This window comes from Chenopodium quinoa, unplaced genomic scaffold, assembly GCF_001683475.1.
Source record: "Chenopodium quinoa cultivar QQ74 unplaced genomic scaffold, ASM168347v1, whole genome shotgun sequence".
In the NCBI taxonomy this organism is placed as follows: Eukaryota; Viridiplantae; Streptophyta; class Magnoliopsida; order Caryophyllales; family Amaranthaceae; genus Chenopodium; species Chenopodium quinoa.
The window spans coordinates 282217-299602 of NW_018744506.1; positions in this window are offsets into that span (position 1 = coordinate 282217).

The window sequence follows — 17386 nt, forward strand, 5'->3', positions numbered from 1 at the left end:
ATGAGATCTATCGCCTGAGAATGACTAGATCATACAACAAAAAAGTACACAGGCGTCCACTCAAAGTAGGGGACTTTGTACTTAGAAAAATGGAAGCAGTTGGTAGGGCTAATGAGTCTGGCAAACTAACTCCCAATTGGGAAGGACCCTACCGAATCTATGAGGAAGTTAGGGACGATACCTACCGTCTGGAAACACCAGACGGACAACCGTTGCCTCGAACTTGGAATGTAGATAATCTTAAAAAATATTTCTTTTGAATGATGTAAAGTAAAGAGCTACTTAATAAAAGTTTGCACTTACTATTCAATTATGTATTACGAGGGGCATGCCGTCTGTACCTTTACAGTCGGCTACTCTCCATTGAGTTTTTACACTCTATCTTCAGAGGGGCATGCCGTCTGTACCTTTACAGTCGGCTACTCTCCATTGAGTTTTACACTCTATCTTCAGAGGGGCATGCCGTCTGTACCTTTACAGTCGGCTACTCTCCATTGAGTATTTCACTCACAATAGGGGCATGTCGCCTGGGCATATAGTCGGCTACTCTCCATAAGAAGATGGCCGACTGGTTCCAAGCACATAGCCACCCCCCTAATACTTAGCTAAAAAGATTAGGGCCTGGCCGACCCTGTGCCTAACAGGCGGCTACCCTTCTTTTACTTAGCACCTACGTTCACCAAGAACTTACCAAGGCCACAGGCCGAATGATCAGACCAGGCGCCAAGCCAACTGATCAAATCTACAAAACTAATACGACCTGTCCCAACATCATAGCAGGCGTCTGATGGCATCCCTCCGGATGAAATTCGTCGCAGAGAGCAGCTCCCTTTTGGGTGGAACATCGTTCTATAAACTAATTACACGGCACCTATACGACTGTCCCCAAGGGCAACCACGTAGCCGTTTTAGAGACAAGGATAACTCTATCACTAACCAAACCAGTGGTAGCAGTTGACATCTGAGTCAGATGACCGCCTGTATTACTTGGGATAAGTGCAGGGGGTACTTATTGAGTTAACAGCCAACAAACATTGGCGAATCAAGGGGTCTAGCCGGCCTACGCCGCCTGGTACCTCTACTTCTCAAACAAAAGTGACGGCGACTGAGTAACTCCAACGTTAACTCATAGTCACTCCCTCAAATTTGGTATGGAACCTAAAAGGTTTGAGTCGTCCGCCTGTTTTTAACAAACAGGGGCACTCAAACCCCTATTCCTACTAGGTAACCTATTGAGTTAATAGCCCACAAACATTGGCAAATCAAGGGGATTAGCCGGCCTCCGCCGCCTGGTACCTCTACTACTCAATCTAGATTGTGACGAAGACTAAGTAACTCCTATGTTAACTTAATAGTCACTCAAACTTAGTATGGAGCCTAAAAGGTATGAGTCGTCCGCCTGTTTTTTAACAAACAGGGGCTCTCAACCACTACTCTTGCTAAGTTAACAAATTATGAGTTAAAAGCCAACAACATTGGCAATAAAGGGAAACAACCGGTACCCGCCGCTTGTTATCTCTACTAAATTCCTTGGCGACTAGGTAATACTCTATTTACTTGGTCAGACTTCTTTCCTACTTGGTTAAAATTACAAAAAGACAGGCCCGCCTGCCTAAAAAGGATCCAGACAAAATAGTTCGAATACCGATTGAATAAATGGCCGACTGATCGTCTATCCTGGAAACAGACAACCAGTCGTCCAGGGGCATAGGCGGCGTACTAACTATCCGTACCTGTCTGCAACGTTCAGCCATGTACAACAGTCGGTCTAGTAAACAATGGGATATTAGATATGGAATACTTGGACAAATTTGAAGCAAACAAAAATTCATTGCAAACAAAAATTCATTAAAAATAAGCCGGTCATTAAAGACCAGCAAAATATTCAAAGCCCCAGCCCCCTGGCCGGGTAAATACAAAGCAAACGGCACGCAGGCCGTGGAAAGAATACATTAAGCTTAAGAAGGGGGCAGTTCAGTATTAGCAGCTGCCGCCTGGTCAGCACTCTTCTTGCTGGACTCGGCTTCAGCTGCATCCTCTTTTGATGCCTTACCCCCAAGTGGCACAAGCGCCACAACCGGCTCCTCCTCCTCCAACGCTTCTCCCAACGCCTCTTCTTCAGCAGCCGCCAGGATCTCTTGATTATATGTTTCCGAACACTGGCGGTACGTTCTTTCCCAAGAGGCAAAGTCGGCATTGGGGAACAGGCGGCCCCAGGTCATGCGCTGGATTTGAGCGGAGTCTTCCATCATCTCCCGGACGAGCTCTTTCTTCTCTTGCTCGGCCTTTTCCGAGAGCTCTTGGGTAAGACTCTTCTCTTGGCTCACCAGGCGTTCTTTTACGCTTGCCAAGGATTTCTCCATGGCTTCGTAAGAGTACATTTTTAGGCGAAGAGGTTTCAGCTCGGCCTTAAGATTTGTGATGGTCGCCTCCAGCTCGTCATTCTTCTTCTGGGCCGCCTCTAACTGAGCCCGAACAGCGGCGGTAGCCTGCGCCTGATAATAAAGAATATCAATGGTCAGTACTTCATTTTGGGCAATTTGAAACATTGCCTTATTACAGTCAGAGGCGGCCATAGCTTTTGCAGCCTTTACCTCTTTGTTCTTCCGATCAAGCGGCTTGCGAAGGCCGTTAACTCGGAGCAGGGCCTAAGTACAAAAAAAAAACAGGCGTCAGTTTCCAAACAAAAAAGATAACAGGCGTCCTGGAATTCAAATACTCAAAAAGTATACCTCAGCAAGGACCCCTGCAATCCCATCAAGGTCAAGGGTGCCGACACCCCTGACCGCCTCCCTTTCAGATGGAGGAACTACTTTGATCATGGACTTGGCTACCTCTACCAAGTCAGGCCCCTGAGGGCCGGCTGCATCAAGCGTAAAAAAGCAAGTTAGACCTAGTCAAGAAGGAAGCAAGTGTAAAAGTTTTTACAAGTAATTGTCCATACTTCTAGGCGGCCCCGCCGGAGTTTTAGAAGAAGTGGCCGGCTGCTTCTCAGCCGCCACTGTTTTCCTGGAAGACCCAGGAGAGCTTGCAACAGTCGTCCTCCGGGCCTTGGGGTCCGGCTGTTGCGAGGAAGAAGCTCTTGGAGTGCCCGACTAAAAAAAAAAAAAAAAAGAGTTAGTATATGCATAAGACAACTCCTAAAAGAGGAAGAGTTTCGAAGCCTACCAAGGGTGCCCCCTTGTTGGGGAGTCGGTACAAGACTGTTGCATGAGAGAGGCCCGCAACATGGCCGCCGCAGTCTTGGATGCTGTTATTTTACTCATGGCGTCAGCTGCAAAAAATAAACAGCAAAGTTAGTAAAAGTCCCAAGTAAACAAGGCGTGAAAAAACAGAGTATTTGTCAGGCCGGCTACCTCTAGAGCACCGACTGCTGAGGCCACAGGCGGCCAAAAAGTACTCGTCATAGAGCCACTTGAAGCTCGGGACGCAGTTTAGGGGTACTTGCTCTCGTACCCCTGAAGTAGAGTTCACCCTAGTCTCTACTTTGAAGAGTCCTTTGTCTAGGATCTGTTTTTTAGCCTTTGGGGGAACAGGCGGCATGCTGCGGCCGCCTGCGAGAAGAGGCGGATCCCTATTCCACTTGTTAAAGCGTTTGTTCAGCTCCGTGTCTGAACCCTCGATGATAAGGAAGGTGTTCCGCCAATCCTTCCATTTGTTCGCCTTACCTCTCGTCATGAGGTAGCCCCTATGGCTTGTTAATTGATACCAGCCGGTACCTCCCGACTTAGGGGTCCAGCTGAGATAGTTCATGTGGGCGAAAGCCTCAAAGCTTGGCTTCACCCCGTACATTTCGCACCCGGCCACATAGCCGAGTACGTTTACCCAAGAGTTGGGGGCTAACTGCCATAACCCCAAATCATACCCATCTAAAATCCGCTGAACAGCCGGATGTAATGGGAAGCGCAGTCCAGCTTTGATGGCCGCCACATAGCAGCCAAAGCAGCCATCATCATAGCTGGTACCAGCCGGCCAGACAACAATGTCTTCTGGATCCGGCACAAACACTAGAAAGTCGGGGCCCATTCTGTGGTTAGCTATAAAGCTCTCCACTTTGTCTTGCATGGCTGCGATCCGGCCCCGGGGTACCGTGCAGTAGTAGGGGGTGTTTTCCTCTCTGTAAGAGGCGGACGGCTCCGCCCAATTGCCCCCCTTCTCAACTACATGAGAAAGCCTCGCCTCTTGTAGGCGGCTATTTCTTTCTTCTGAGCCTGGAGAAGCGTGGCCAGAAGAGCTGGACTCGGACTCGTCCTCTGACGAGTCCGAAGAGGACGACTCCTCCCCTCTCCCAGAGGGGCCCGCCTCCTCTCCCTTAGAAGGAGCAGGAGGAAAATTAGACATATCAACGGTGAAATGGGAAGGGACCTGTTTCGGGGTTTTCTGATGTCCTGCGGGAGAGTTACAATTCCGAGACTGGAACCGGACGCCTGTACCTGCAAAATAACGGAGACTCCTGAGAGCTCCGCCTCCAACGGTCAAGTTAGTACCGGATTAAGGAGTAATTAATACGGAAATTAATGTAATAAGATCTCTCTAGGTGAGAGTGCTTAGTGTTGGTAATCTGCGTCGTTAGCGAGATTAGCCGGTTGTTGGTGTTCCGTAATATTTCTGTTCTTCTCTGCTTGATTTCCTGATTATTCGATTACCCAATTAATGAGGATTAATTAAGTATTTATAGCCTTGAGAAGCGCGCCACTCTCTAGGTTTAGGGTAAACCTAGGGCTGATCGGGCCTCTAGACTGGATTGGGCCTTGATGGCCGGTTTTCCCATTTGGCATGGGTGGACACGTGGCGTGTCTAAAGTGGTCCGTAGAGGACGTATCTGTGATTGACACGTGGCAGGCTCCTGTTGGCCTTCGTGAAAGACACGTGGCGGAACCTGGTTGGTCCACTTGTCAGTCGGTGATTGGTGGATAAAAATCCCCTAATCATTTGCCCCTCACAGGTGGCACGTGACTGGTTACGTGTCGCCTGTGACAGGTGTCGCACGGTGACAGGCGACGGCCTGTTACAGGTGTCACCTTGCAAACGGCCGAGAGATTTTCCCGCCCTAATTTTGAATTTGGAAGCGACCTTTCGCCTTCTCACCTTGCCTATATAAGGAAGTGCTGACTTTCGGTCATTTTCACATTTGAGAACTTTGCGAGAACATCCGGACCCCTGAACTTGCTCTGACATTTCGGACTTTTTCTGCCTACCGCCTGTTCTGACAAGCCGACTGACCCGAACTTCCAGGACTTCATCAACCGTCACTCGTTCAGGTAACTCAGTTCTCTTACTCTTAATTTTCTTTTTATTTTTTGAAATGGCACCATGGAAGCACACGACACGACCTAAGTTAGTGATCAGCCGGTCACCGGGGACGGCTGAATCTAGGACTAGGAGTGCCGCCTGCCCTTTTCTGGACCCATCTTTTCCCTTTATACAAAGCCCGACTGTATCTGTGTCTATGCAGAACGTGATGGCCAGAACGAAACAGACTGCTATGATATCAAACTCAGACGGCTCCTCCCAAAGGGTGCTCCTTAGTGAAACATCTGACCAGGCGCCAGATGTAGAATTGAAACGAGGCGACTGTCAAGCCGACAGTTCTGAGAGAGGGGCCAAGGTGTTCCCTTCCCATCTTACCGTTGACATGCCTAATTTTCCTCCTGCTCCTTCTAAGGGAGAGGAGGCGGGCCCCTCTAGGAGAGGGGAGGAGTCGTCCTCTTCGGACTCGTCAGAGGACGAGTCCGAGTCCAGCTCTTCTGGCCATAGTTCTCCAGGCTCAGAAGAAAAACATAGCCGCCTACAAGAGGCGAGACTTTCTCATGCAGTTGAGAAGGGGGACAATTGGGCGGAGCCGTCCGCCTCTTACAGAGAGGAAAACGCCCCCTACTACTGCAGGGTACCCCGGGGCCGGATTGCAACCATGCAAGACAACGTGGCGAGCTTTATTGCTAACCACAAAATGGGCCCGGAATTTTTACTGTTTGTGCCGGATCCAGAAGACACTGTCGTCTGGCCGGCTGGTACCAGCTATGGTGACGGCTGCTTTGGCTGCTATGTGGCGGCCATCAAAGCTGGACTGCGCTTCCCTTTACATCCGGCTGTTCAGCGGATTTTAGATGGGTATGATCTGGGGTTATGGCAGTTAGCCCCCAACTCTTGGGTGAACGTACTCGGCTATGTGGCCGGGTGCGAAATGTACGGGGTGGAGCCAAGCTTTGAGGCTTTCGCCCACATGAACTATCTCAGCCGGACCCCTAAGTCGGGAGGTACCGGCTGGTACCAATTAACAAGCCATAGGGGTTACCTCAGGACGAGAGGTAAGGCGAACAAATGGAAGGATTGGCGGAACACCTTCCTTATTATCGAGGGTTCAGACACGGAGCTGAACAAACGCTTTAACAAGTGGAATAGGGATCCGCCTCTTCTCGCAGGCGGCCGCAGCATGCCGCCTGTTCCCCCAAAGGCTAAAAAAGAGATCCTAGACAAAGGACTCTTCAAAGTAGAGACTAGGGTGAACTCTACTTCAGGGGTACGAGAGCAAGTACCCCTAAACTGCGTCCCGAGCTTCAAGTGGCTCTATGACGAGTACTTTTTGGCCGCCTATGGCCTCGGCAGTCGGTGCTCTAGAGGTAGCCGGCCTGACAAATACTCTGTTTTTTCACGCCTTGTTTACTTGGGATTTTTACTAACTTGGTTGTTTATTTCTTGCAGCTGACGCCATGAGTAAAATATCAGCATCCAAGACTGCGGCGGCCATGTTGCGGGCCTCGCTCATGAAACAGTCGTATGCCGACTCCCCCAACAAGGAGGCACCCTTGGTAAGCTTCGAAAACTCTTCCTCTTTTAGTTGTCTTACGCATATACTAACTCTTTTTGTTTTCAGTCTGGCACTCCAAGGGCTTCTTCCTCGCAACAGCCGGACCCCAAGGCCCGGAGGACGACTGTTGCAAGCTCTCCTGGGTCTTCCAGGAAAACAGTGGCGGCTGAGAAGCAGCCGGCCACTTCTTCAAAAACCCAGGCGGGGCCGCCTAGATGTATGGACACTCACTTGTAAAAACTCACCCTTGCTTCCTTCTTGACTAGGTCTAACTTGTTTTTTCCTTTCACTTAATGCAGCCGGCCCCTAGGGACTTGACTTGGTTGAGGTAGCCAAGTCTATGGTTAAAGTAGTTCCTCCATTTGACAGGGAGGCGGTCAGGGGTGCCGGCACCCTTGACCTTGATGGAATTTCAGGGGTCCTTGCTGAGGTATACTTAGCATTTTTTTTTTTTTTTTTTTTGAGCTTCTGAGTTCCGGGACGCCTGTTATCCTTTTTGTTTGGAAACTGACGCCTGTTTTTCTTTATACTTAGGCCCTGCTCCGAGTCAACAGCCTTCGCAAGCCGATTGATCGGAAAAACAAAGAGGTAAAGGCCGCAAAGGCTATGGCCGCCTCCAGCTGTGATAAGGCAATGTTTCAAATTGCCCAAAATGAAGTACTGACCATTGATCTTCTTTATTATCAGGCGCAGGCTACCGCCGCTGTTCGGGCTCAGTTAGAGGCGGCCCAAAAGAAGGTTGACGTGCTGGAGGCGACCGTCACCAACCTTAAGGCCGAGCTGAAACCTCTTCGCCAAAAAATGCACTCTTACGAAGCCATGGAGAAGTCTTTGGCCAACGTAAAAGAACGCCTGGTGAACCAAGAGAAGAGTCTTACCCAAGAGCTCTCGGAGAAGGCCGAGCAAGAGAAACAAGAGCTCGTCCGGGAGATGGTGGAAGACTCCGCTCAAATCCAGCGCATGACCTGGGAACGACTGTTCCCTAGTGCTGACTTTGCCTCATGGGAAAGAACTTACCGCCAGTGTTCGGAAACATATAACCAACAGATCCTGGCGGCTGCTGAAGAAGAGGCGTTGGACGGTGCGTTGGAGGAGGAAGAGCCGGTGGTGGCGCTTGTGCCACTTGGGGGTAAGGCATCAAAAGAGGGTGCAGCTAAGGCCGAGTCCAGCAAGAAGAGTGCTGACCAGGCGGCAGCTGCTGATACTGAACTGCCCCCTTCTTAAGCTTTAAGTATTTTTTTCACGGCCTGCGTGCCGTTTGCTTTGTAATTACCTGGCCAGGGGGCCGGGGTTTTGCATATTCTGCTGGTCTTTAATGGCCGGCTCATTTTTAATGAAATTTTTGTTTTGGTTCAAATTTGTCTAAGTATTTTTAATTTGTTCACTAGACCGACTGTTGTGTATGGCCGAACGTTAAGACAGGTACAAATAGTAAGTATGCCGCCTATGCCCCTGGACGACTGGTGGTCTGTTTCCAGGGTAGATGATCAGTCGGCCATTTATTCAATCGGTATTCGAACTATTTATTCAATTTGTCTGACCAAGTAAATAGTATTTCCTAGTCGCCAAGGAATTAAGTAGGAAAACAAGCGGCGGGTACCGGTTGTTTCCCTTTATTGCCAATGTTGGCTTTTAACTCGTAATTTGTTAACCTAGCAAGAGTATTGGTTGAGAGCCCTTGTTTATTAAAAACAGGTGGACGACTCATACCTTTTAGGCTCCATACTAAGTTTGAGTGACTATTAAGTTAACATAGGAGTTACTTAGTCTTCGTCACAATCTAGATTGAGTAGTAGAGGTACCAGGCGGCGTAGGCCGGCTAGACCCCTTGATTCGCCAATGTTTGTTGGCTATTAACTCAATAGGTTAGTAGGAATAGGGGTTCGAGTGCCCTTGTTTGTTTAAAACAGGCGGACGACTCAAACTCTTTAGATTCCATACCAAATTTGAAGGAGTGACTATGAGTTAACTTTGGAGTTACTCAGTCGCCGTCACTTTTGTTTGAGAAGTAGAGGTACCAGGCGGCGTAGGCCGGCTAGACCCCTTGATTCGCCAATGTTTGTTGGTTATTAACTCAATAGGTACCCCCTGCATTTATCCCAAGTAATACAGGCGGTCATCTGACTCAGATGTCAACTGCTACCACTGGTTTGGTTAGTGATAGAGTTATCCTTGTCTCAAAAACGGCTACGTGGTTGTCCTTGGGGACAGTCGTATAGGTGCCGTGTAATTAGTTTATAGAACAATGTTCCACCCAAAAGGGAGCTGCTCTCTGCGACGAATTTCATCCGGAGGGATGCCGTCGGACGCCTGCTATGATGTTGGGACAGGTCGAATTAATTTTGTAGATTTGATCAGTTGGCTTGGCGCCTGGTCTGATCATTCGGCCGGTGGCCTTGGTAAGTTCTTGGTGAACGTAGGTGCTAAGTAAAAGAAGGGTAGCCGCCTGTTAGGCACAGGGTCGGCCAGGCCCTAATCTTTTTAGCTAAGTATTGTGAGTAAAATACTCAATGGAGAGTAGCCGACTGTAAAGGAACAGACGGCATGCCCCTCTGAAGATAGAGTGAAAAACTCAATGGAGAGTAGCCGACTGTAAAGGTACAGACGGCATGCCCCTCTGAAGATAGAGTGAAAAAACTCAATGGAGAGTAGCCGACTGTAAAGGTACAGACGGCATGCCCCTCGTAATACAAAAATTGACTAGTAAGTGCAAACTTTATTAAGTAGCTCTTTACTTTACATCATTCAGAAGAAATATTTTTTAAGGTTATCTACATTCCAAGTTCGAGGCAACGGTTGTCCGTCTGGTGTTTCCAGACGGTAGGTACCGTCCCTGACTTCCTCATAGATTCGGTAGGGTCCTTCCCAGTTGGGAGTTAGTTTTCCAGACTCATTAGCCCTACCAACTGCTTCCATTTTTCTGAGTACAAAGTCCCCTACTTTGAGTGGACGCCTGTGTACTTTTTGGTGTATGATCTAGTCATTCTCAGGCGATAGATCTCATGGCGCAAAACAGCATTGCCCCTCTTTTCAGGAAGTGAGTCTAATGCCAGGCGCATGGCTTCCCAGTTTGCCTCTTCGTTATACAGCATTACTCGAAGAGTCGGCTCGTAGTGTTCTATTGGAAGAACAGCTTCCGCACCATAAGTTAGGAGGAATGGAGTTTCTCCAGTCGCCCCTTTTTCAGTCGTCCTAATGGCCCAGAGAACATGTGGTAGTTCATCCGCCCATAGGCCGCCTGCTCGTTCAATCTTTTTCTTGAGACCGTCTGAGATGATTTTATTAAAGGCTTCTACCTGGCCGTTTGCTTGTGGACGACCGACAGATGCAAAGTAGTGTGCAATTCCTTGGTCTCCCAACCAGCTTTTGAGAACAGGCGTCTCAAATTGGGGACCATTATCAAAAACCATAGACATGGGAACCCCGAATCGAGTGATGACGTTTTTCCAAATGAATGAAATTACATCTTTCGTCTTGATTCCCTTTACAGCCTCCGCCTCCACCCATTTAGTGAAGTAGTCAACGGCAACAAGTATATACCTTCTGCCGCCTGTAGCAGGCGTATATGGACCCCGAATGTCCATGCCCCACTTAGCAAACGGCAGTGGGCTGTGAATGGTAGTGAGGTCAGTAGCCGGACGGTGAATTAATTTGCCAAACCTTTGGCACTTGTCACATTTTTTCACCATCTCCATTGCATCTGCTTCCAAAGTAGGCCAAAAGTAGCCCTGCCGCCTTGCCCTTTGAGCAAGCATCCTAACACCTATATGGGAAGCACAGAAACCACAGTGAAGATCATCTAGTATCTCTCGTCCCTTTTCAGGAGTAACACACTTTAAGAAGGGTTGAAGGTACCCCCTCTTGTGAAGTTCTCCCTGTATCATTTCAAAACAGGAGGCTCGTTTTTTCAGTGCTGCCGCCTGTTGAGGATCATCCGGCAGTGTACCGTTTGTCAGATATGCCCTGATTGAATCCATCCAGGTTGAGCTTCTGTCTAGGATTCCAATAGGGTTTTCCTCGATGCTTCTCTTCTCCATTACTTCCCAAAAAACAGTTCGAGGAGTATCGGAGGAGGCGGATGATGCTAATTTCGAAAGTGCATCTGCCTGGTTGTTTTCTGATCTCGGCACTTGGATCAGATGGAAATCCTCAAGGGAGCCGACTGCTTGTCGGACCGCCTGTAAATACTTGATCATGGCCGGATGGGTTGCTTCGTATTCGCCATTGTACTGACTCACTATCAATTGTGAATCAGAACAGGCGTCTATTTTTCTTGCCCCTGCCGCCTTACACATGCGGATCCCGGCTAGTAAAGCTTCATATTCTGCCTCATTGTTTGAAGCCTGAAAACTGAAGCGTAGAGCATACTCGAACCTGTCGCCCTCTTGAGATTGACATACGACGCCTGCTCCACAACCATTTGAAGTAGAGCTTCCGTCCACATATACCTTCCATACTTGGTCTGAAACTTGAGAGTCAGGAGGACGAGTCATTTCTACAATAAAGTCAGCAAAGGCTTGCCCCTTCACTGCTTTTCTAGGCTCGAAAGTAACTTCGAGGCTCTGTATTTCTATGGCCCATTTGATCATTCGTCCTGACGACTCCATGATGGTAAGGGGCCGCTTGATTGGTTGGTCGGTATACACGACGACTGCATGTGCCAAAAAGTAGGGCTTCAATTTTTTAACAGCCATGAAGAGTGCAAGACCAAATTTCTCCACTAGGGGATACCTCAACTCGGCATGTTTCAGTACGTGACTGACAAAGTAGACCGGGAGCTGACAGCCGTCCCTTTCAGCAAGGAGCACAGCGCTTAACGCATGATCAGAGACGGCCAGGTACATGTAGAGATCTTCTTTGGGCAAAGGGCTGACCAGCCTCGGCAAGGAATGTAAGTGAACCTTTAATTTCTGTAGGCGGCCTCAGCATCCGGCCCCCATTCGAACCTTGCCTTTTTCTTAATTGCCTGGAAAAAGTATAGACATTTGTCGCCTGATCGGCTTAGGAATCTCCCCAAGGCCGCCAGACAACCTGTTAACTTCTGAACCTCTCGGACGGTACGAGGCGACTGCATGTCAATGACCGCCTGTACCTTCCCAGGGTTTGCCTCTATTCCTCTCTGATTGATAAGGAATCCGAGAAATTTCCCAGACTCAACTCCAAATACACATTTCTTGGGATTGAGCATGACATGGTGCCGCCTGAGTGTGGCGAAAGTTTCTCGGAGGTCCGTCAGATGATCTTTCTGAAGTTTAGTCTTGACAATCATATCATCAATATATGCCTCGACGTTTCTCCCAATCTGATCAAAGAACACAGTGTTTATCATTCGTTGGAAGGTAGCCGGGGCATTCTTAAGACCAAACGGCATGACCGTGTAACAGCATAATCCCTGATCAGTGACGAAGGCCGTCTTCTCCTGATCTTTCTTCCATAAAGGAATTTGATGGAAACCAGAATAAGCGTCCATAAAACTCATCAAGGCATGGCCGGCTGTTGAGTCGACCAGGTTGTCAATTTTAGGCAGAGGGTAACTGTCTTTGGGGCACGCCTTGTTCAAGTCTGTGTAGTCTACACACATTCGCCAGGTGCCATTCGGCTTTTTAACAAGCACCACATTTGCAACCCAATCTGGGAAGTAACATTGCCGAATGAACCCTGCATCAAGTAATTTTTTGACTTCGGCGGCTGCCGCCTGACCTCTTTCTTCACCATGGTTCCGCTTCTTTTGCCGTACCGGCTTCTTTTTCGGATCCACAGCAAGTTTATGTACTGCCAGATCAGGACTAATGCCTGGCATTTCATGGACTTCAAATGCAAAGATGTCCTTGTATTCTTTCAACAGGTTGTGAAAGTCATCACCAAGGTTTCTTAGAGCAGTCGTCCCAACTTTGACTGTTCGGTCAGGACGTGAGTCGTCTAATATCAGGTCCGCATGCTCACCAGCCGGCTGAGGGCGGAACTCATCCGGTCGCTCCTCTGCCAATGATTGCAATTTTCTTGCTTTTCTTGCGGACTCTGTCTGGGACGCCTTTCTCTTTTTGTCGCCTGTTTCTTGAACAGGCGCACTCTCCTTGACATTGTCAAGGTCTGTTTTTTCTCCACTTGACCCAGTGGCCATAACAGTGGGCTTGACATCCGAGAGATAGCACTCTCGGGCCATCCTCTGATCTCCCCTTAGGGAGCCGACTGTTCCATTATCCCTCTCAAACTTAAGCAGCATAAGAGACGGGATTATAACAGCCTTGGAATTATTCAGGGTTGGTCGACCCAGAATCATGTTGTAGGCCGAGAGTTCCTCTACTACTAGGAACCGGACTACCATGTGTCGTCCTTCCCCTTTTTCGCCCAGGCGAATGGGTAGATCTACTCGTCCCAGTGGGTGGACGACTCCTCCTCCAAACCCTATTAAAGGGTGGGAGGCCGGATGTATGCAGTCCGTCTGATATTTCAGTTTTGACAGACATTTGCTGCTGATGAGATCTGAGGAGCTCCCGGTATCTATGAGGATTCGGCCAACTCTCTGGTTGGCCACTTTACATTCAATAACGAGAGGGTCGTCATGCGGCCCCCTTATTCCTCCTAGATCCTCTTCAGTGATGACAATCTCAGGAAATGTATATTTGGACGGCCGTTCTTGGTGAACGGAATTTACATCTAACCGCCTTATATTATCTTTGTTGCCCCTAATAGTGGGGCCGCCTCCTGAGAAGCCGCCTGCAATGGTGTAGACGACTGCATCATCTGTATCGGAACTGTCGGCCTGTTGATTCTTTTTGGCCGACTGCTTTTTTGAGGAAGTGTTCCCCGTAGATTTCTTGACATAAGTGTCAAGATCACCTTGATCAGCCAAGCGGTCTAGGTACCGCATGAGACTGATGCAGTCATTGGTGTGATGACCAACGTCATCATGATAAGCACAGATTTTGTCTTGGTTCCGGTTGCTTGCAGAACCCTTCATGGGGAGCGGCTTCTCAATTGAGAACCGTCCCTTTATTTCTTTTAGGATAAACTGGTTATCCTTGTTAAACACATACTTTGGGGAGTATGGTTTGAATTCTTTTTTCTTTTTCTGAGTCGGCTGTTTAGAGGAGTCAGCCGCCCAGACCTCTTTTCTTTTCTCATCTTTGTTGGACGACTGTTTCTGTCGTCCCTCTCTTTTGTCGAACCTCTTCCCGTCCGACTGTTTTATCGTACACAGATCAGTCGCCTGTATATAGGCTTCTGCTTCAATCAAGGCCTCTTGAAGAGTCGCCACCCTTTTTCGAACTAAATCAAATTTGAAGGTAGACCCGTCTTTGAGACCTCTAAAAAAGTCAGTATAAGCTACCTCATCCGGTAACCCTTGAATCTGTATTCTCATCAGGTTGAACCGCCTGATGTAAGAACGAAGCCCCTCCTTCTCGCCCTGCTGAATTGTTCCCAAATCAAGGGTCGTTTTCTTCGCAGGGATGTTCATAGCGAAGTTGGAGGCAAATAAGTAAGCAAGCGTCCTGAAGCTGTTTACACAACCAGTCGGCAAGTTGCCGAACCATTGCTGTGCAATTCCCTTGAGAGTCGCTGGGAAACACTTGCACCAAGTGGGATCATCCAACCCTTGAAGGTACATCAGGTTGGTGAATGCCATCAGATGGTCTTCTGGGTTAGTAGTGTCGTCATAGGCGCCTACTAGAACATTTTTTACTTTGGCCGGCTGAGCGGCTTCAGTAATTTCCTTGGAGAAGGCCGACGGCTGTTCACCAAGTCTAAGCAGCCGTAGCTGCCAGTCCATGGGTTGGACGTTTTTTGCTGCAGGTCCACCAAATGGAGGTGGCTGCATAAAATACTGTTGTTGCGGCACAAATGGTAAGTTTGGTACCGCCTGGGCACTATGAAAGCCGGACTGACGGGAGGTGCCGCCTGACTGACTCTCATGGTACGACTGAGTATGCCTCATCGAGGCATTTCGCAAACTGTCTTGAAAATTTGAAGTAGAAGCCGACTCTGATAATCGGTCACTCTTCTTCTGCTCTAGCAGGTGCCGAGCATCTGTGAACGTTTGCTTTGACCCGTCCGCCTGAATATGACGAACCGGTTTCCTATTTCCCGTAGGATAACGGAGTTTTGTGAAATCAAGAGCAGGTGGCTCCCGCTTCTTGGATTTAGGATGGGGAGTCGCCTCTCGCCCTTGAACTGGCTTCCTCTTCAGTGAAGTGGAAGGTTTCTTGGCCGACTGCTCTTTGACTGAAGCAGGCGGTTTTTTGTTGATCAACTCTTGAATCTCTCCCTTGAAGTCCCTCATGAAGGTCATGAGTTCGTTCCTTGTGATGGGAGCAGACCCATCAGTCGGCTGTTGCCGAGCAAGCGGTGCGCCTGCTGGCTCGCTTCCTGTTTGAAGATGCTCCCGTTCCCTCCTTTCGGTATGACGGGTACGTCGGGCCCTTAGGGTCCCGTCTGGAGCTGTATGAGTTTCAACTTCAAATTCACTTTCGGTATCATGGTCCGACTAAACTTGAGGGTCGTCTAGGGGACGCCTCTCTTCTGGAGTCGGTACAGACTTGGATGCCATCTCTGAAGTACTCTCCCCACAGACGGCGCCATATGTTTCGGGGTTTTCTGATGTCCTGCGGGAGAGTTACAATTCCGAGACTGGAACCGGACGCCTGTACCTGCAAAATAACGGAGACTCTTGAGAGCTCCGCCTCCAACGGTCAAGTTAGTACCGGATTAAGGAGTAATTAATACGGAAATTAATGTAATAAGATCTCTCTAGGTGAGAGTGCTTAGTGTTGGTAATCTGCGTCGTTAGCGAGATTAGCCGGTTGTTGGTGTTCCGTAATATTTCTGTTCTTCTCTGCTTGATTTCCTGATTATTCGATTACCCAATTAATGAGGATTAATTAAGTATTTATAGCCTTGAGAAGCGCGCCACTCTCTAGGTTTAGGGTAAACCTAGGGCTGATCGGGCCTCTAGACTGGATTGGGCCTTGATGGCCGGTTTTCCCATTTGGCATGGGTGGACACGTGGCGTGTCTAAAGTGGTCCGTAGAGGACGTATCTGTGATTGACACGTGGCAGGCTCCTGTTGGCCTTCGTGAAAGACACGTGGCGGAACCTGGTTGGTCCACTTGTCAGTCGGTGATTGGTGGATAAAAATCCCCTAATCAGGACCATCTTGACCCCTCCCTCAGAACTGTCGGCTTGGCAGCCGCCTCGTTTCACTTCTACATCTGGCGCCTGGTCAGATGTTTCACTAATGAGCACCCTTTGGGAGGAGCCGTCCGAGTTTGAGATCATAGCAGTCTTTTTTGTTCTGGCCATCACGTTCTGCATAGACACAGATACAGTCGGACTTTGTATAAAGGGCAAAGATGGGTCCAGAAAAGGGCAGGCGACACTCCTAGTCCTAGATTCAGCCGTCCCCGGTGACCGGCTGATCACTAACTTAGGTCGTGTCGTGTGCTTCCGTGGTGCCATTTCAAAAAATAAAAAGAAAATTAAGAGTAAGAGAACTGAGTTACCTGAACGAGTGACGGTTGATGAAGTTCTGGAAATCCGGTGCAGTCGGCTTGTCAGAACAGGCGGTAGGCAGAAAAGGTCCGAAATGTCAGAGCAAGTTCAGGGGTCCGAATGTTCTCGCAAAGTTCTCAAATGTGAAAATGACCGAAGTCAGCACTTCCTTATATAGGCAAAGTGAGAAGGCGAAGGGTCGCTTCCAAATTCAAAATTTGGGCGGGAAAATCTCTCGGCCATTTGCAAGGTAACACCTGTAGCAGGCCGTCGCTTGTCACCGTGCGGCACCTGTCACAGGTGACACGTGACCAGTCACGTGCCACCTATGAGGGGCAAATGATTAGGGGATTTTTATCCACCAATCACCGTCTGACAAGTGGACTAACCAGGTTCCGCCACGTGTCCTTCACGTAGGCCAATAGGAGCCTGCCACGTTTCAATCACAGATACGTCCTCTACGGACCAATTGAGACACGCCACGTGTCCACCCATGCCAAATGGGAAGACCGGCCAACAAGGCCCAATCCTGTTTAGAGGCCCGGTCAGCCCTAGGTTTACCCTAAACCTAGAGAGTGGCACGCTTCTCAAGACTATAAATACTTAATTAATCCTCATTAAAGGGGATTAAGCAATTAATGACTCTCACCTAGAGAAGTCTAAACACATTGATCACTCCTCCCCTAGAGGAACCAGATCTTCCCCCTTTAATTTCCGCACTTATTACTCCTTAATCAGGTACTAACTTGACCGTTGGAGGCGGAGCTCACAGGAGTCTCCGTTATTTTGCAGGTACAGGCGTCCGATTCCAGTCTCGGAATTGTAACTCTCCCGCAGGACATCAGAAAACCCCGAAACACCAAGCACATGAGGTCGGAGGGGCATCCCGGGTCTCAATTTAGCATTGAAGACCTTGGTCCAAAGCCGTCACCTTTCCTTAGCAAGACACCCAACATTTGGTGGCTTAATCCTCATGTTTGAAAGTGACCTGGTCAAGTCAAACACGAGTCCATCAAAGTTGCCATTGTCACTCTTGGTGACTCTTACATTGACAACGTCCTCAAGTGCTTTGAGGAACATGTCCGGAAG